Source organism: Hippocampus zosterae, chromosome 2 (assembly GCF_025434085.1).
Source record: "Hippocampus zosterae strain Florida chromosome 2, ASM2543408v3, whole genome shotgun sequence".
NCBI lineage: Eukaryota > Metazoa > Chordata > Actinopteri > Syngnathiformes > Syngnathidae > Hippocampus > Hippocampus zosterae.
The window spans coordinates 23,335,800-23,356,697 of NC_067452.1; the positions used below are offsets into that span (position 1 = coordinate 23,335,800).

At 41.2% G+C, this 20,898-nt stretch overlaps 1 protein-coding gene across 1 annotated transcript in view; it reads left to right on the forward strand.

Annotated features, from left to right (window-relative positions):
- Positions 1-20,898, forward strand: part of LOC127595596 (potassium voltage-gated channel subfamily D member 3-like) — a 105,310-nt gene that overhangs the window by 22,842 nt on the left and 61,570 nt on the right. The gene's annotated exons all lie outside the window — the stretch shown is intronic.

Consider the following 20,898-nt stretch of genomic DNA (forward strand, 5'->3'; position numbering starts at 1 on the left):
AAAATTATGTTTATTGGTCACTATTTTGCGGTTTTCCATTCATCGCATGTGGTTTTGGTCCCGCGATAAGATTGGGATTACTGTAATCATCATCTGAAAATTAAAAAGGTACTTACAGTCCTTGCATCTTTGTCAAAAAGTACATTTTATTCGGATTACTTGCAATTTTAAGTGCTGTATGGTAAAAACAAACAAAAAACAACAACAACAACAATATGGTGAAAGACAACGTGTTGGCGCAAAATATTGCCCTTCCAGCGTCAGCGGCTCAAAGACTATCAAGCACTATCAAGCTATCAAGCAAAAATGTACAGTTGTGATTGAAGGTGAATATCTTAGCAGGTCCAAAAAATTAAAACACAATTATTCACGCGAGCAAAAAATAAACCGCCTTGCGTACAATCTTGAGTCCGAAAAAAGCGTTACCAGTCGAGTGTCCTCGATCATGTCCGTGGCGTCCTGTTTAAGTCACGATTTTCACTCTTCCTTTTGTTGTATGGCTACAAATGTCCACAAAAAAGAGGGGGGCAACGGGAAGGGGTGGTGGGGCAGCAGGGAAAGGCCAACATGTTCTCCCCAAAAAGCATCTGAGGGTTTGAGAACATTTCTCGTGAAATTCCAGGAGCGTTTCTCAAAGGAGCAACCAGGCTTGCAAGTGAGTCACATTCATGTCATGGCTATCCCCCCCCCCCCCCCCCCATTTTTGGAAAGCAGTGCTTATGTTTAAGAGACAATAGGGAGCTCAACTCATTTAGAAGAGGAGGATGTATAATCGGAAACACCCCCCTCCAGTAGGTAGCTTCCACAACCGTCATTATGGGGAGGCCATAGGGGGCTGTGCCTACCCACTGAGACGCTTGTACCCCCTACTGTGTTCACAAATACTAGCGGTGAGATCTTCATGAGTAAGTAATTAAAATGTTAAGAAACAATGTTGTGAATTTGTTTGATTGATGGACAATGTAATCTGCATAAAACAATCACCGCCTTTCTGAAAATAAGAACAAATATGTCAAGGTTTGCGATGCGGGAGGCCACCACATTTCATTTTTTGCATGAGCTTTTGCGATTACATGACAGGCAGAATAGAACTTTGCTGCAGTAGACAAACTTATAGAATGGCAAACGAGCGGGGACATATTACAAGGTTAATCGGTGCCGTTAGGGCAGTAATCAGCAATTCAGAGCCATTTCAACCCGTTTTATACAGAAAACGAAACACAGGAGCCACAAAAACCTTTGAAATGACAATCATTTTTGTGTGTGTGTGTGTGTGTTTTTTAAAATTTCAAATTAAATACAGTTCACTTTCATCCACAATCTGCTTTCACTTGTCCTTAATTAACTGTGCCCTCCTCAGTCCTGAACTTGGCCTGCTTCCGTCTCCAGCTGTGAGGTCATTGATGTGTGCTCGAAAAGAGAAAGCACGCTGAAAAACAGTAACAGATTGGAACCTGGGCCAATGGACAAGCAGACTGATATCGAGAAACAAGCCAAATGCTTTGAGAACGTCACAGATGGCTGCTATTGTTGTCCTGACAATCACAAATATGCTTTATGCTTATATACATGCTTCAGTCACAAGTGGGTGCAGTAGAGCTATGTGAGCTAAAATATAAAGCAAAATTCCGGCAATTGAAACTCAGGCTGATATACGCAATCATTTGACGCACTTCAGCTTATTTATTAAATTTGGTTGTCTATTCTTTAAATGGAAAAGAAATGTGAATGATAAAAACATAAAGTGCTTGTCAACTCAAAGTACAAGGAAATCCAACACGTGAGAACACAAACCGAGTACAACTGAGAACTACTTACCTGAAAAAATACAATGGCCAAACGTGGCGAAAAGGGCAAAAAATGTCCAGAAAATTAAGCACCCAGAGACGTGAGCAAGGCTAAATAATCCGACAACCAGATGTCTGCACGGTTTTTCAAGCAGAGAGATAATAACAAAGCCAGATCCGAGACAGGTGCGGCTTGTGAGAAAAATGCCCACAATCCCGCCTGAGACTGAAAAAAGAAACGGGACAGGATCATGACAAGTAATGCTTTTAGTCATACAGGACTGTGTACCGCCAAGCTTTTGGGCGATTCGTACTTGACGATCTCTAGTTTAATTGCTTGGCCCTTCGGGGAGCATTTAGAGAAGATGAAACTGAAAGGGCCAAGTTGTTCTCAACTGTAGAAAAATACATTGATGATTAGTCAGAAGATGGTTCGATTCATAAGGCTGTTTATAATCAGATTAATCCGATAAATGCTTTGGTAAGAGGAGGCCGGGCACAGCACTGAGTGATTGATTTGATTGCCATATAATCCAATAAAATAAGCGATTGTGGCTTCTGCATTGCAGCACTGCCAACAGAGATGCATGGCAGAGAGGGGAAGTCGCAATGACACACTAATGGGGCCACGGCCATTCCGATACGTGTATCCGTTCCATCGTAATTGTGTTTAGCGTGGTGTTTGCAAAATTGTCTGGATCTGCCGGGATCTTTTCAATTGGAATTTATTGATGGATGTTACCTGAGCCATCTCTGATCTGCGTGTTTGTGTGCGTGCGCGTGCCTGTGAGCGTTCTCTCCCAAACCACAATCTTTTGGGGATTAGCAAGTGATGGAATGGTTTTATGCGTATAATCCTGATTTGATTTCATCGCGATAAGACTTTTTCTTTGACTGTTTTGTCCACAGTACACTCAATTTAATTTCGGCACATTCAATTTAACCTGGGTTTAGGTACCTGTTCCCCTGCCCCTCGGTAGGGAAAGGAAAATTACTCGCAACAAAGTTTAAAGAAACAAATGGCAATTTATAAACGTTGCGACGATGAATGAGCAAGATTTTCACACTCCGTCTCGATTTTCATATACAAAGAAACACCCTATATATTCTGGCGATAACGCTTTTATTTTCTACTTCGAACACCTATTATCAGATATCACACATGCAGGTTTAAAAATAGACCGCCTCCACACTCCCACCATCAGCTTTTCTTTCTATGCCACCTCCTCTATCTCCCATTATCACCCAATTTTCAACACATCCCTTTCCTTTTGCCTCCTCCCGGCGCTGTGTACATGCGACAACACACAGTCACACACATGCTAGTCAAATAACGTGTTTTTTGTTGGGGATTTTTTTTTTTTTCGTTTTTGGTGCATGACATATTTTTAGCCATATCATCTTCTGCTCAGTTCATTGTGTTTCTGTGGTAACCCCGGGCTGTTACTGACGCTTGATATGACGCCTGCAGTGTGTGTACATGTTCCAGTCTCTCCCATGTTCAGTCACTTTCCATTTTGTATTGCTAGTGCGTTACCAAACCGTACAGTACCTAACAAGCCAAACTATGCCAATTCACTGAAATTGAGAGTGTTTTCGTAAATGTTTGCAATGCACAAAAGAACATGCGCAAAGCTGATGACAGTTGCTACGCCGTTCATTTCACGAGTTGTGGGAGGAGTATATGTGAGCAGGTTAATTGAGCAAGCATATTGGCATTTATGACACCTTTTGTATTCTCTCTGTCCCCATCACACCTGTTGAGACTCATGTCATGTGCACGGCTATAAATGACGATGCCTTTGCGGAGCACAGTCTGGATCCAAAATAGCTCTCGGCTTTCACTCGGTCTCTTTGTCAGGTTTTGGTTTGGGGTTAGCATACTCCATGTGAAGCATTCAACATGCACTCCTTCCCTGCGCCTCCTCACTGGTGTGTCTTTATAAAGAAATGTATGCATGTGTTTATCAGAGTGAATGCATCCCCCACAGGCTCTTCTCGACAGGCTGTTTTCCTTGGATGACAAACCCTTGCATCCGTTATCAGCCTCCTTTTTCAAGAAAATCAATAATGGACTTTCTTGTTGTTCTGCACACACAGTGACGCATCAGTTAACTTTTAAGATTGTGCACAACATGCAATTTAGCAGTGAAGAAGGTTGCATTTTACGCAGGGTTATTTAAAAAAAAAATCATGTCAGTAATTCAAACGGAAAAGCACGCTGGAAAAAAGAAATGCGTAGAATGATGCTCTGCACATGAAAGATTCACAAGGCATTGACGGAGTGCCACTGTTGCCAGAAGAGGCAGACAGGCATGGACATAACGCTGACATTCATATAAACAATGAATGGAAGCATGAAACATTCATCCCTCGCAGCTCTATCTAATTTGTATCGTACTGCCAACATCTATTATTCAGCACGTGATGAGTATACTGCCAGCAAGAGAAAAGAAGCAAACTTTTATAATTGACAGACCACTTCAAAAACTCAGACGAAATGGAGGTTAGATATGAAAGCCGAGCCATGAATTGAACTGTGCCGTTTGAGAATGAGGTTATTCATGAGTTCGTACCGACCAAATGTGCATTCATGTTTGGAATGTTGGCCGTGCAGGATTGTTTATGTCACTGAACTTGAAATGACCGCCCACATTTCCTGGCAGAGCGCTGGGCAGTCATTTCTTAATAAAAATAAATTGTAGTAAACAACAGTGTGAAGTCATCATAAAGCCTGGTTTGATTAACAGTGACCGACATTGGCTTAAAAGTGATTAGAATCCACCGATTTTCCGGACGGCAAATCCTCTGTAACAATTGCAAACCAAAAATGTGTCCGTCATTGAAAGGTGCAAATAGTAAACTGATCGCACTGCAAATTGGATCACTTAGGATTTGAAAATGAGATTTTTTTTTTTTTTTTGCCGTGACATCAAACATAATTTTTCTAAATAACAATGGAATGTCAAGTTCAAAGTCACTCTGGGATCAGAAAAGACATGCAGACTTGACCTTTGGCCTCTGGTTCCTTGCAGCTTTTGTACTAAGGCCACGTTTGAAGCGAAAATGTTGCAGGCCAAGGCTGAATTCCATAATGCTGAGAAATAAAAATGTCTATGACTCTGTATTTCCTGTAATCAAGGTGTTGCTTTATTATTATTTTTTAAAGGAACAAATTATTCAATGTTTCATGGGCCTAGACGGTAAGAAATACCTATCAGTATATTTTTCTTTTGAGACAACAACCTGTTCAGTATACTTGGTGGTTTATATTCATTCAACCTAAATTGAGAGCCTCTCGAGGAAAAATATTTTTATTATTCACACCTCCATGGGTCCCTCATCCCGCCTTTTTTTTGGGGACAAATTCTGAATATAATGGCTGTTGAAGGGGACAGAAAGAAAAGAAAAATAAAGTCCAGAGAGGATAAGGCACTTAGTGACCTTCAGAGGCAGGCTGCACAATTAAGTGCACAGGGTCTGTCTCTCACCTTGTGTGATTGCCCTGGAAGCTGGTGGGGTCACAATCTTGCTTTTGATTGGTGCACAGTTGCCAGGTCTGACGCATTTGGATAGGCAGTGATTGGTCAAAAGCAAAGTCCTGACAAGGTCTTTCAAATTCACAAGGACTGACTTTTACACCCCTGACCCTCTTTCCATGAGTTTGTGTCCCAGTGAAATGGCTGGGAGGCGGGAGTGCTATTTTTGGTATTGGGGTCATCTTGGGTGTTGAAAAGACACGATGGAGAAGATACATAGAAAGAGTGATGACATTCAGCAAAGAGGGCGTGCCGGAGCCTACCAAAGGCGATTTCGGGCAATAGGCAGGGAACACCCTGAACCGGTTGGCAGCCAATCGCAGGGCACACATAGACAAACAGCCACCCGCGCACAACCACACCTTGAGACAATTTGGAGCGTTCAATCAGCCTGCCATGCGTGTTTTTGGAATGTGGGAGGAAACCGGAGGACCTGGAGAAAACCCACTCAGGCACGGGGAGAATATGCAAACCCCACACAGGATGGCCGGAGGTGGACGTGCTAACCAGGCTGCAATGTATGGAAATATACATATATCTTAGTTTAGAATGAGAACAATCGATTTCATTCAGAATGTGACCGTGACAGATGTTGACTGTAACTGTTTTTTCTCTGACCAGCCAAACTGAAAAATGCTTATATTCTCTATCGATCTATCTATCTACACACATCTAGGGACAATTTAGAGTGTTCAATTAACCTACCATGCATTTTTTGGTATGTGGGAGGAACCTGGAGAAAACCCAGGCGGGCACAGGGAGAACATGCAGTGAGGATCATTGCACTTTCACTACAGTGTATGATTCTTGGACATAAAAGATGCAGAGTGTTGTAGGTGGGAGAGTTGTATAAGTGAGGAGGCGCAGAAAGGGATGATAGATCAAGTAGCCCTGATTATGTAAAAAGATTCAGGGAGTTGGTAACACATTTTGCCGTACTTTGGGAGAAATTAGATTGTGGGTGCATCACACTGAGTGGCATACTCAAAATGCGCTGATTGAGTAAGTGAGGCACGCCATTTGTATTCACTTTTCAGCTTACCGGTAATTCAATGAACATTTTACTGCCTTTGAGGTTTTATCCTCAACTTGATTTTTCTTTAAATTGAAACACCTTCTCACTCTATGGCTCCCCCCCCCCCCCCCCCACACACACACATTTCTTTTATTTTTTTTTTCCTCCATCTTGCTCCTTTACCAGCTGTGGAGCGCTGCAATAGTAGCAACACCAACAGGAGTTCAGCCTCAGGGAGTGTCAGATGAGTAGAATTACGTACACAGCCTTGTTGCTGTTGGATGTCAATTATTTCCTCTTATTTTTAACAGGGCAACTTTGGGGGATTTATGATATTGTGGAACCATTTTTGGTTATGGTGCATGTATACACAGTATTAGTCCAAGGATGTAGGTCTGTAATTAGTCCTTCCCGAAAGACACTGAATACCCTTGCTAATTTTCTCATAAACCTACAACTGATCCATATATTGAGGATCTGTCACTTATCTTGTTTATTTCATCCTCCTTTTATTCATTAGACCCGTGAGGCATCCTTGGCCTGCTGAAATGAAATTAGTACGCTCCCTCCTCCCACGTTAATGCGCAAACATCTGACCTGAGTCATAACTAGCCTGTTAACACCAAAATTTTCTTCATTTTGTTTTTCGTTTTTCAAGCACTGACATATGAAAAAACAGTCAGTGTGAAACAAGAGACATTGAAAAAGGACATAGGGCATCTGGTGATGAGCATTCATGAGTGAAGACACAAATGTTGACCGATCTCAACGTCAATCAGGTTCATCCAAAGGATATGAGGAATGGACAAATGAGCACTGTTAATGGTTTGAGGATGCGATGAAAGAAAGATGATTTCCCAGAGGGGATGGAGATGGATGAGTGAAGAAGACATTGTAGACGGAAAAGGCAGTAGAGAGAAAATGCACACTTAATTCAAGGATTTTTGACTGAAAAATATATAGCTGCTTGCCCACAGGCTTGTCAGTCTGTTTTGGCAATCAGTGCCCATGAGCAAGGTGCAGAACACTCAGCCATACATTCCCAATGTAACAGTGACATGTACATTTGCACGTGTTCAGGCTGACGCTATACTGTACTGTCATAAGCAATTGAATATACGTAGCCGAGGTACACTAAGCCAGTGATTCCCAACTTTTTTAAGTTTGAAAAAATGTCACGGCACACCAACAAACAAAATTGTCACAAAAAGAGGATATATTTGTCAGTTTCCTACTTTTTACCATCTAACGGAAGGTCATTCATTTGTTCTTACTGTCACTGTAAGTTGGTGGCATAGATAACAGGACAAAGATACATTATTTGTTGTTAATAAATCGTTTTCTTACCAATTACGTGAATTTTGATTCGTTCCCGCTGCACATCGTTAGAGCTCTCGCGGCACACGAATGTGCCACGGCACACTGGTTGGGAATCACTCTTAAACTAAACTGGCTTTCAAGCCATGTACTAAATTTTGTCACATTTCTTTTCCTATTCACTCATTCTCAGGATTCTTAGTGGGATTAGTTCACTTTTTGTTTTCTTAGCCTTTTATAAGATTGGGGGGAAAAAATCCTATATCTTAATATCTATCCATGCGAATACACAAACACAAATGAGTGCTCAGGACAAACACGCACTCCCTGGCTGGGGCAAAAACAGTCGAAAGTGAAAGATTATTGGAACATTTTTTCATTTTCTCCAACAATATTTGAATAAATATATGTTTTGCGGGCATTAATTCTCGTCCGGTAACCTTTCAGCATATTGTCACCAGTGTTTAGTTGCCAAGGAAACAGAAAGAATCCAGGTTTGTTTGAAACAAAAGGTTGCATCTTCTAAAATGGGGGGGGGGGGGGGGGAGCGGTGCTGCAAACACACCCGTGGACAGAATTACTGGTAACCTTTGGTTGAAGAAGTTAAAACAGTGCTCACTGAAATAACTGTAAGCAAGTGACAAGACGACCTTCTATTGTAAAGTCTGCATAACAACTTCAGTAAATTGTTATGAAAAATCCAATGTCCACGGGCTCCTTGAAAAATATGATGTGAACGTATTTTAAAAACCTTTATTTTCTACGTATCAAGCATGGATCCGGTTTTATTGATAGCACTCAAGCAAAGAAAAATTATTTCACTCTATTTGCAAGCACGTTCTTGTATTCTTGCGCGTGCGTCAGTGGGATTTGAACGGTGCACGATTTGGCCATTGTTCACCATTCAGAGTGAATTTTCTGCGTGTTTTACTCAAGAGCTCCAGGTGACACATTGGAGTAGACCACAACATTCAACAATCTCTTGCAAACAGAGGGCTTAGCGAACTATCTTTATTCAGAGTACACTGCAGGAAGGTTTGATTTCAAGCATATCTTATCTTGACCCATTTTTCAACAAGTTTATTTTTGGGCTCTTATGTCCCACTCTTGGACCGTACTTTCTGAGAACCACCCAGCTCTCTTTGCTCGAGGGCTCATCCTTTTGCCCACATTTTGCCATGGTCATTTAAGTGCATCCGGACAGTATTGACAGCGTTTCACTTTTTTTCCACTTTTTGTTATCTTACAGGCTCATTCCAAAATGGAATAAATTCTTTTTTTTACCTCAAAGGTCTGCGTACATTTTTTGCCACTGTATTCCCAAAACTAAAAAAAAATTTAAATAAAACATGACACGTACGTAGGTATTCACAGTCTTTTTGGCAATAATTACAGCCTCAAGTCTTTGTGAATAGTTTGTTAAAAATGATGAGGCACTTCAGCTCAATTTTGAGCTTCATGGGAAATGATGAAGAATACTTACAGACAAGTGGTTTTGTAGTTGTTGGGGTTTTTTCATGTTGTATGCAGAATTTCGAGCGGAAATGAATTTATCTCATCTTGGAATGAGGCTGTACCATAACAAAATGTGCAAAAAGTCAAGCGCTCTCAATACTTTCCGGATGCGCTGTCATGACCATGGCAAAATGTGGCAGAAGGTATGAGACCGGTTTAGTGGCCCCTGCCTTACAGCTAGCTGTGTGTTTCTCAGAAAGTATGGTCCAAGAGTGTTACATTAGAAGCCCTCCAAACAATGATCAAATTGACCAAATTGTACCAGTCAGAACAAGAGGCAAGTATCAAACAATCATCAGTCTATTTGTATCGGTAAAGTATCAGCCTTGACAGCAGACATGCAATATCAGTGATGAGTCTTTGGTGAAGCCAAACACAAAGAAGAGCTCCAAGACTGATGGCACATTTCAAATCTGTATCGATGAACCTTATGTCGCATTTAGTCGGTCTTCAGAATGAGCATAGTGAGCTTTGGGTTAAGAAGAGTAACGTGGAGAGCATGTTGGAGCTCACAATGATGCACTGGAGATAGCCGCTGCAGGTGCACGCTCGCTTACATCTCGCTAACCTTGGAGCAACTAGAAAATAGCCTCATTCGTCAGACGGCTACCTCCGGCGCATCCAGGACAGGAATGCTGTGAATCATTAATGGCAACTCATGTGATTCGTGTTCTCACAGTGAGATAAGGAACATGTTATAAATGTGCTCTTAAGCACCGTTAGTCTTATTTACAGGATGTCAAATGCTTGTGTGCACCTTCTGTTCAGTAGAATTATGATAATAATAGCATAGCACATGGTAATAGCATCATTATGATGACATTATATTAGACCTTTATGGGGGCTTTAAGGCTTACGGGCACAGTGCTCGTAAAGAACTTGAGTTGGAAAGTCTTTTGAGAGTGTGAGCAGCAGGGAAGAAATGACATAGCAAGATGGATTTTCATCCTATTGCCAATGGAAAAAGTCACGCGAGGATGTGGTGCTGGGGTGCTTGAGCTCACGTAGAGATGACAGTGAGCTCCCTGGCGTTAGAGATTATTACAAGTTTGCACCCACGACTCACACAATCACAATCTTTTTATCTTTGGTGCTTCCACTCCAGTGCAGTATTGTGCCAAAAAAATGAGCAGGGGTGCCATTAGTATTCCATCCGCTAGTGTTACGTCAAGTACCACCGATGCTGTAATTTACTTTGTGAAACGGGTATATCCAATACTGCGGCGGTAGAACTAAATGCCGTGAATTTACAGATCATTTGATAAGTCATACATATTCATGTAGGTGCAACAAATTCACAACTAACCAATTATCAAATTAATCAATAGTTATTTTTGATAACCAATTCAATGTTTTGAGGCGTTTTTAATTCCAACTTGTCAAAATGCTCAGAATTTTTGCATCTGAGGTGTAAATTGCTTTTACTTCGGAATACGATACTAAAACTGTTTGGCAATGTTCTGATGTTTATTTATGCACTACCAATGGAGCTATCGACAATTTAAACAGAAATTAACCTTCTCAAAAACATTTTAATCAGTGATGCAAGCAAACTTTTTTTTTTGCGCCAATTTCAAATCAGCCCTAATTTTTTTCTATCTCTTCAGATTTTCACAATGATATAAAAATAACAGAATGTAATATGGTCATAGACTTAAATATTCATGAATTAAGGGTTAGCCTTAGAGCTGTAATTATTTTTTTCTGAAATGTCTATAAATTACAATGCATGGTAAAATCCATATGCTCCATTTATTAATTATTTTTTTGAATAAGTCACATTTTAAAAAGAAATGAAAACATATCATCAACACATCAAGTAAAGAAATTGTGTGAAAAAATATGTTTAGGGACACATTAAACCATCTCTGAATAAAATTTTCTATTGACCACTATAATGAACAACGGAATCGATTACGACAGTCATCATTCATTGTAGCCCTAAATCTTTGTATCCGATTCAGCCAGGTTAAAGTGTGGTTCTGGCAAGCTATGCCATGACAGATGGAGAGAGCTCTGATATTGTCCTGAACGGCCTGAACCGCTGACTTTTCACAGTTGGGATCAGGAGAGGCAGCTATTGGATCCCACCAGGAGGGAGTTGGCGCAAAACAGTCGAGGCAAGGATCATACTGAGACACACGGCGCAGCAGGTGGAAATGCTTGTTCCTCAGGTCAGAGGGTGTAAGGACGAGATACAGGGGTGGAAAATTTGTTTCAGGGAGCAGCATTCGAGGAGGGAGGACGTGATTACAGCATGATGACATCACCGCGGATAGTTAGATAGGAAAAGATGCTTCACTGTGCGGTTGCATCATTCTGCTGCCAAACAGCACAACTCCACTCTAATCTTTTTATCTGCCTTCATCCATTCTGTACTCTTCCTTCCTCGAAATGTGATTGGTATTTGTTTTGCATGCACTGTACAAATACCCAAATTGTGTCTTTGTTTCGATGAAAATGTTGCCGTATATAAATGAGCTCTGACCGTTCTTGAGTAGTTCTTAGTCTGTAGCAGACATGCACATTTTGCTGAGGGAGACCTTTCACATCTTTTTGAAAAGCATCGCAACTTTTTGCACTAGACTGGCTGTGTTCACAATTGTCATCCGCCAAAGCGTATGTTAAATCCTCCTGAGCGTTGTCTAAAGGAAATATGAAACATCGTTTGATTCTCTCGGCCGAGAGGAATGGTGTGCCGCTGGCGCTGCATGTCAAAGACCGATGTTGGTCACATGATGCAGGCTAATTTGTCGGCGCTAACGGATAATCGGGGCTTGCTGTTGTGGGCTGTCTTGCAGTATCTTGCCCCGTGTTTTCGTTCCCTTTGGCACGTGGAATAATGTAGCTGACAAATTATTCAGAATTTGTTGCCTGTGGCTCTGGGTCGCTGGTATCTGTTCGACAGGGCCATTTGCTTCCTCACACACACACACACACACACACACACACACACACACACACACACACACACACATTCTCTCTCTCGATGAACAAACCAATCTTCAGGCTAGAATATTTGTTCGAGAAGCATTTTGACCCAACAGGATATGTGAACGTGTGTTTCTGGTAGCTTGGGTTGCACATCTGTAAACTTGCCTGCTGATGTATATTACCGTCTTTCGGCAAATATCACTTGAAGTGTGTGTATTATTTTCATCTTCTACAGTTGAGGTCATGGCTGTGGTAATGTACAAGCTGCTTAAAAAGATATTTTAGAGGCAGTCACTGCAATAAAGTGATTTTTGTCGCTCTCAACAAGACTTGCGTGCGGTCGGATTTCGGTCAAGGCTCATAGGAGGCCCCTTTCATGGAAGCTGTTGGCATAGAGTCTGCTTTGTCGCAATTGCTTATGAAGGCACTTCCAGGAGCTCTGTTGATTATCGTCCTGCACGATGGTTCGCCAAGAGGCACTGAAATTCCACAAAGTAAACACACCTCCAATAGAATATTAAAGGCGTGAGACGTATCTTGACTTTGTCACTACAAGCAACTGGACAAGTGCGATCAGTGCAGAAATACATCTGTGTGTAGTCTGACGTGCAAAAATATGTTGGTTGTCGAATTAATTGTGTTCTGACATACGATGTCCACCATAAAGAGTCACATCTTTGGTGTAAATAGGGGCTCTTTTATGAGCTCAAACATGATCTCTGGCAAGGTTAAAGGATAAAACACAATATTTCATGATATTTTGTACAAAACCGTCTTTCACGAGAGCAAAGTAATAAAATAAAAATAAAAAAGCACAATCTTAATTATTACCATCCAGTCTATTCAAATCTACAAATCAATTTGGGTAAAAGTTAGTCATTGTATCTTTTTAACACATCGGATTGTGCACAACATTTTCCGATTCTTTGTACATTTTTTCGTTGTACGTGTCAACTAATGCAATGAAATTAGCAAATAATAATTAATAATGATGACAATCAAGAGAATAATTTGGAAAATTCAGTTCATATATTCAGTCTTGTTTTTTTAAGAACATTACTAAATTACTCAATTTAACAATTTGGTGTTTTTCAGCTTGACTTTTTGACACAGTATCAACAAAATTAGGGGGATTATGTATAATATTTTGTCTGCACAGACTTGGATGAACAAGTCTTGGTGCCGCAGCTTGAGCACATGTACGAGATTTTTGTTGATTTATTTATGAGCTGTGAACAGAGTAACTGTTTAATTGTGATTCAGCAGAAGTCTCCGCTCAGCACTTTTAGCAGTGGAGCAGCTCTGCTTGAGTGTGGAAGTGTGTCAAGCGGGGAAATCGCTCGCAGAATTAGGAAGAGCTTGTCCCGTCGACTGTCATCCAGGGGCAATTTATGACTGTGTCAATTCCTCTAATAGGAGCGAAGCCAAAGAGGGGGGTCTTGCTGGAAGCTGCATTTTTAATATTCGAGTTGATCAATATAAAAGGGAGACCCACTTCATAACGGTGGCCCCTTAAGGCTAATTGGCCCTGTTGAGATCATATAGCAAACATAAATGTACTACAACTGAACACTGCCCAATTATACTTCCAGACTGTCTTTGTACATTTCTGTCTCACCTTTTGGGAAGCGACAGTCATCATTTGAAATTAATCTTTTATCACTTCTTTTTATCCAATTATGTGCCTCTTTTAGTGTCACAACAAGTGGTTTTATTAACCTCCAGCCTATTCATTTTTCTCCATCTAATTCCCTTCAACTCAATCTTCCTGAGCGGCCTCATTTCATACGTGGCTATCCATCGCAGTTGCGAGTCACTTATCAACAAACTCTTGGACCATTTCTCCAATTATAATTTGCAGTTAGCCATCAGCATATACCCAGAACCTGACAAAAAAATGCATCTTCCCTGAAGTGTTATGCCAAATAGAGTGAGCTATTGCGAGGTGGACAACCCCACTGCGAATTGTCGTGCTGCTAGCAGCTAGTAGCCATTAGCTACCGATAGGCTTGCAGGCTGGATGACTGCCGTTGGTTCTGTCCTATACTCCACAGCCACATAACTGAAACTCTTGAGGGAAAGTTAAATGTTTATTACATCTGCTGGCCCCTGAGCTAAAAAAGGAGTTCGCTTGACCACAGTGTGGTCATCCAATACGTTTTTCTCCATTCAAATTTGGCAGGCTTGTTAACAATTCCTTTTTGTGTTATGCCAAATGTGTCCTTTCACATGATCGTTAAAATTAAGCAATTCTATTAAACTCTATTGTATGTTTTTATACCTACAACAAAATCTGTGGTGGTCTATGTTGCTTGATCACCTAAGCCTGTATGTTTAGGTGTATGGAAATGTGCACTGTTTTGATAATCACACAGTCTTAGTGTGTGTGCGTGTGTGTGTGTGTGTGTATGTGTGTGTGTGTAATTATCAGTGCAGAGAGCTTGTCTCCATTCATTTTTAATGAGCTATGAGCCTGTGTTGCCTCCATTAATAGAAAATTAGACCCACCATGAGCCAGCACGACACATAAAACGCTTGGAATCAAGGATGTGGAGTGCAGCGCGAGAAGGGGTTCATGACATGTTGAGGCTCGCTATCTCCTCTGACAAAACACACGGAGCTGGAGATGGACAGAACGATGTGAAGAGGGAGAAGAGAGCAGAGACACAAGGGAGTCCTTCAGCACTCACAACAATCAGTGTGAAGCAATGAGGCTTAACTACAAGGGCTGGGGTTGCAATGGGATTCATTAGCATGAGACTTGAAACTTTATGATGCACTGGGTGTATGCGCAGTGATATTATCATTCCAAGTGGACCTCATTTTACTCAGTGAATTGCTGAGGTCAGGAGGAGACCGATGAGGTTTCTAAAAGTTTTACAATGTCAAAGGGAACTCCAATAAAACCACCAGATTTAAATTCCATGATTGACTGACCTGTCAATGTGAATTACATTAGGGTGGGGTCTCATCTAATATATTACAGGGGTGCCCTGACATGCCACATTTTCAAGCCGTTTATCGACGCTTTCAGTTAAGGTTTAATGCCAAAGGAAACATAAAACGCGAAATACACATGTATTTAAAACGCTGCGCTCAATTTTATTTATTTATTTATTTATTTAGCAAAATGCCTGTGTTAGGCTAAGAAGTAGCATCTTTGTCATGGTGTTCTGAAACCTTTAAGCATAACAACACTCACAAGGGTTATACTGTGTCTTTATCCTCTCTGAAAAAGACTAATATAACTGCAACTTACTGAGGACCGTCTCCACGTATCTTCATTTGCACTACATCCTGGAGCACCTCGACAGCACGGGGTCTGACGCAAGAATCCTGTTTGTAGACTTGAGCTCTGCATTCAACACCATCGTCCCGGAACTCCTCTGCTCCAAGCTTCTCCAGCTCAGCGTGTCGACTATGATCTGCCAGTGGATCCTCAGCTTCCTGACAGGCAGGACACAGGCAGGACACTGCTGAGACGGTCCTACACGGCAATCATTGAATCAGTCCTGTGTTCCTCCATCACAGTCTGATTTGTGGTTGCCACAAAAAGTACAAAATCCAACTGACACTTAGGATTGCAGAAAAAAAATAAATCATTGGTCCCGCCCAACCCACTCTCGAGGACTTGCACACCGCAAGATCCAAGACAAGGGCACGGAAAATCCTACTGGACCCTCCACACCCTGTCCACCACCTTTTACAGCTTCTCCCCTTAGGTAGGCGCTCTCGAACTATGTGCACCAAATCCAGGAGACAGCTTCTACCCTCTTGCAATTAACTCCCTAAACAGTGACTCAAATCTATAGTGGCTCTTTGCAAATTTTGCCTACCCCTGTGGCACAGTATTACTGCACTGATCATTGCAGCTCCAGCTCCATACATACGTGAACAATTGTTGATCGATATTCCACAGCACTATCAATCAATCAATCAATCAATCAATCAATCAATCAATCAATCAATCAATCAATCAATCAATCAATCAATCAATCAATCAATCAATCAATCAATCAATCAATCAATCAATCTTTATTTATATAGCACTAGACACTTAAATGCATTCAAGGACTTTCTATGTAATTGCACACCCAAAGTTGCACTACGATTACTGTCACTGGTCACTTAAATAATAATTATGTGCACCAAGTGCACAACCGCCATGGTATTGTATTGCACCACTGATCACTTTATCACTGCACACTCAATCACACAAGCTGTCATTGAGTGGTACTACTGCATAATGGTATCCTTACATTACGGAAAGTCTTTTGCAACTTATGTCATGTCTTTGTTTATCGTAGTTGCTTGTTATTGCAATACTAGAGCAGCTCATGCTACCGGAGAGAAATTACTTGTGTGTTTTACATACTTGGGCAATAAAGATGATTCTGATTTGTCCGAATTATGCTGCCCCATCTGGTACGCAAGGGACGCATCAGAGAAGCAGCAGCACAATGTCCAATGAACTGAAGCAAAAACATTATAGTGACAGAGTGCTATTGGCCAGAGCGGACAGATTTGACAGAGTGCTATTTCCAGAATTAAAAACACATAAGAAAAAAAAATTGGGGGAGGCTGGAACAGATCAGTGGAGAGAGATGATTTGTGATGTCAGTGTTTTCAGTTAGAATGAATAAAACTTGTCTCTTCAGACAGCCACCATTCCATGTTAGTCTCCATGATGCTGCACTTTATAAAATGTAGTGCACTACTGCCATATAATTATGAACATCTTGTCAAACAACAGCTCTTTGGTAGCGTCAATTAAAACAGAGCGTCATTATTTCCTCGATAGTGGGGAGAATTTCTGACACAGCTCTTATATCAGATCTCATTAGATTGCAGATGTACCTCGTGCTGTGCTCTTGGTGCGTGTTTAAGCAGAGTGGTGTTCTTTATAAGCCCTCCCTTGTGTAAGATATTTATTGGTGGAAGCAATTAATTTGCATAATAGTGAATCATACCTCCTCCCATGGTCAGTCATGAAAAATGGGTCCACCAGGAAATTTTGCATCAGCGGATTTTGCAGAAAGAAGTCTGCTTTCGACCTCACGCATGCACGCCAATGCATTGTTTGTTCTAGTGGGTAAACACGAGACCAAGACGCTGCAACTTGATCTTCATTCTTTGCTAAGTGAACGGGAAGCGGCATGAGCCGAGTGATTTGTGAGGCCTCGCTTTGATGTTGATAATTTAACCTGCCTTAACATAACTCTTCATCTTAACCAGTGTCAGAGCCCTGCCGTGCCATTGCCCCCCATCGCTGCTGTCTCGTGAGTTACGTAGATAATGTGGAACCCTCCATTTTTACATTGAAATGACAATGACTAAGGTTGCATTTTTTTCCTTTGTCGAGAGGTCCAAAGCCCGTTTAACACCCTGCTAATCGAGGAGACACACAATGGAACAGCAGGCAGCTACGAGGCTGCTGCTTGATATAATGCATTGCTCTTCCTCTTGAAGAAGCAAACAAGGATTTATAATGAGAGTCTTGGAGGCGGTGGTGTGTCGACAGGGCCATGGCCAGGGCATCCACCTCGAGGTGGGGGGCATCCAGAGCAGCTCCTTTGTTGATGGAAAAAAATTTCAATCGGCAGGCAGACTCATGGTAGAAAGATCCTTCTTGGAGCGACAGATTAAAGACAGATTTACATATATTGAGCGAATGCCAAAATCTTCACTCGGGGTCCATGCAGCCTCACAGATGGCAGCTATATATCGACAGTAAGTTTCAAAACCTTGCGTCCATAGCCACACCTCTTGGAAGGCAATATAATTTGTCAGGACCTTGTTGTTCCTGTTCTTCTGAGAAAAATTGTAATGGATGTGACCGTTTGTGAGATTCATCCACTGTTGAATGACCACATGAACCGCCTCTCGAGTGTGCATTTGGCCTGCTTGCCTCAGATGTTTACCCTCATTACACGACTCTATAATGCCTCCCAAGAGAGCCCTGGGTCTCTAACGTAGCATATTGGCGACACGGCATGTGTGTGTCAACATGCTGAGAACGAAAACGCACACACACACACGTTACGTAACTCTTCCATAATGCTTTGGCTTTTTAAGCACTATAATAGAATTCCAAACTGAAATTGAAAGGTCAAATGGGAGCAGAAAGACTTGTGCTTGAACCCTTTACATCAAAAATTTATATGACACATGCTTTATTTGAGGCAAAGAAAAATTTCAAAATTGCAAAACCTATTCAGATTGATACTCTGTATCACCCTTTGCCCCTTGCTTCTTGTGAGGATTTCTGTTTAAAGAGGATTTGGGGATTTAATGTGGATAAATGTCCTCAGAGGGAGTTTTTAGGCATACGGTTTCATGTTACTGACATTCTCTTTATTATGTTCAGCGTTTAGTTTTTGCACACACACACACACACACACACACACACACACACACACACACACACACACACACACACACACACACACACACACACACAAACAAAGAATGTATTTAGGCAGACAGGACACGTTTGCCTGTGATCACATACAGACAGATCAATACCCTCCGAGAACAGCCCTAGATAGACCTTAAATAATTTTTCCATATGGATTATTGTGGCAGCAGCACAGGCAAGGACGTAGCATTCAACATGTGTTCTTGTCTCTTCTGTAAAACATGATTACATCAATATTTGGATTAACTGATAAAGGTTTGGGTGGCATCGGCTCAGAACATTATCAAAGCAATACGTGTCTCAATTCCTGACACAGACCAGTCATACCAATCTCAGCAGCACAAACAGAATTGCCAGAACACAATTGAGTTCTTACGCATTTTTATCATCATCATCATAGTACCTATAATAGTAATGATGATATTAATAAAAAATACCCAAACAAACTCACTGCAAGTAAAGTCAGTAGATATCAAGGAGTATTCCAAACGAAAAAGTGATTAAAACCCGGATACTGAATACAGAGACACACTGACGAACCATTGATGAGTTCCTGCTCGGTAAGACAAAAATAAATGGAGGGAGCTAGTTGGCTGTCAAATGGGCGGACAAAACGAGCAGATGAAACAAATGAGCCAACAAGCACAATGACATGCAAACACAAAATGCACCAATTCAGTTATGGTATGTTTGCCACGGATGCCACTGTACCAAAAGGCTCCATTTTGCTATTTTTTTTAAAATACTTTGGATCAGGGAAGTAATGGAATACATGTGTAAGTGTAAAGTAGAGATGCAATGATTGTCATGTAAAAGAACACAAAAAAGAAGATCACATAATTTAGCATCACAAATCTGAAATCTGTGGTTTGGTAGCCAGTTTGGCTTTCACTATGACATGCAAAAAGTATTTTCAAATGCTTCTATCAATGCATCCGGTTTGTGTAAAACCATACCAAATGTCTTCATACATACACACATCGAGCACATTTGACAATAAAATTGTACTTGACCTGATTTAATGTTGCTATGTTTTTACAATTATGACCGGGAAAATATATTGACCTCAAACTAGGAAAATTGATTTACTTGAAAGTAACTGAAATTAAATTAGTGGGTTGGAAGTATCTATACTACTAAAAACTAAAGTTTTTAGATCTTTTTTTTTGCAGTGGCCGTTCTCACAGATGTTCATTGAAGAAATAGCCACAGTCTGTTTACATTTCTTCTGGATGAAGTTATGACAGCCACAGTGTTAGATTATAATTAAAATGCAACCAACTGAGACAGCACAACCTCTACACAGAGAAGTAGAAATGAAGATGGAGACTGGGGGGACAAGAACTACAGCACAACCTGAACCAAATATTTAAATACAGGAATATTGGCCTTTGTTGTGCCTATGGCACTAGTTCATCATATTGATGAAGTAGAACCTTATTTGGAGGAGGATTATCACAAGCATGCATGCATGCACAAGGGAATGAGCTGCTTCAGAAAGGAAACATGTAGCACATGCAACCTTTTAAACTAAATACAGCATGACATTTTGTTCATGACAACCAAGATACATGAAGCACTGTAGTTGAAGATTTCAAGCAAATTGGAGAATTGAAGGTGGTTACGAGGTCGCAAGCGATGTTAAATTACACACAATCACATTTCTTGCTCATGGCAAAGGTGTTTTATAGTGCTTAGGTCAAAGCTCTCAATTTATTTCACATCGGACTCTTCTAAAAAAATTTTTTGGGCCTAGTATTGTCATCCTGGAAAGAACATTTCTCATTGTTGGAACTGTTGAAGTGACTGGTAGCAAGAAGTCAAACTGAACCCATGATTGGTTTAGTGAACAAGTTGTATAAGGTGAACAGGACCCTAAGAGCCTTCGTTGCGAACTCGATAAGGATTTTGAAAACCACACTTGAAGCCAATGGCAAGCCACTTACCCAAGTGTCCATCAAATGTGGCATATACCAAGGTGATGCACTCTCCCCACTGCTGTTCTGCATAGGACTGAACGCCCTAAGCCAAGTAATCACCAAGACAGGCTATGGATACCACCTCAGAAATGGAGCTACGATCAGTCACCTCCTCTACATGGATGACATAAAGCTGTATGCTAAGAGCGAAAGGGACATAGACTCCCTGATCCACACAACCGGGATCTACAGCAGTGACATCGGGATGTCATTCGGGCTTGAGAAATGTAGTCGGATGGTGACTAAGAGAGGAAAGGTAGTCCGCACTGAAGGGGTATCACTCCCTGAAGGAACAATAGCAGACATTGAGGACAGCTACAAGTACCTCGGTATACCACAAGCCAATGGCAACCTCGAACCGGCAACAAGGAAAGTGGCTACGGCCAAATACCTC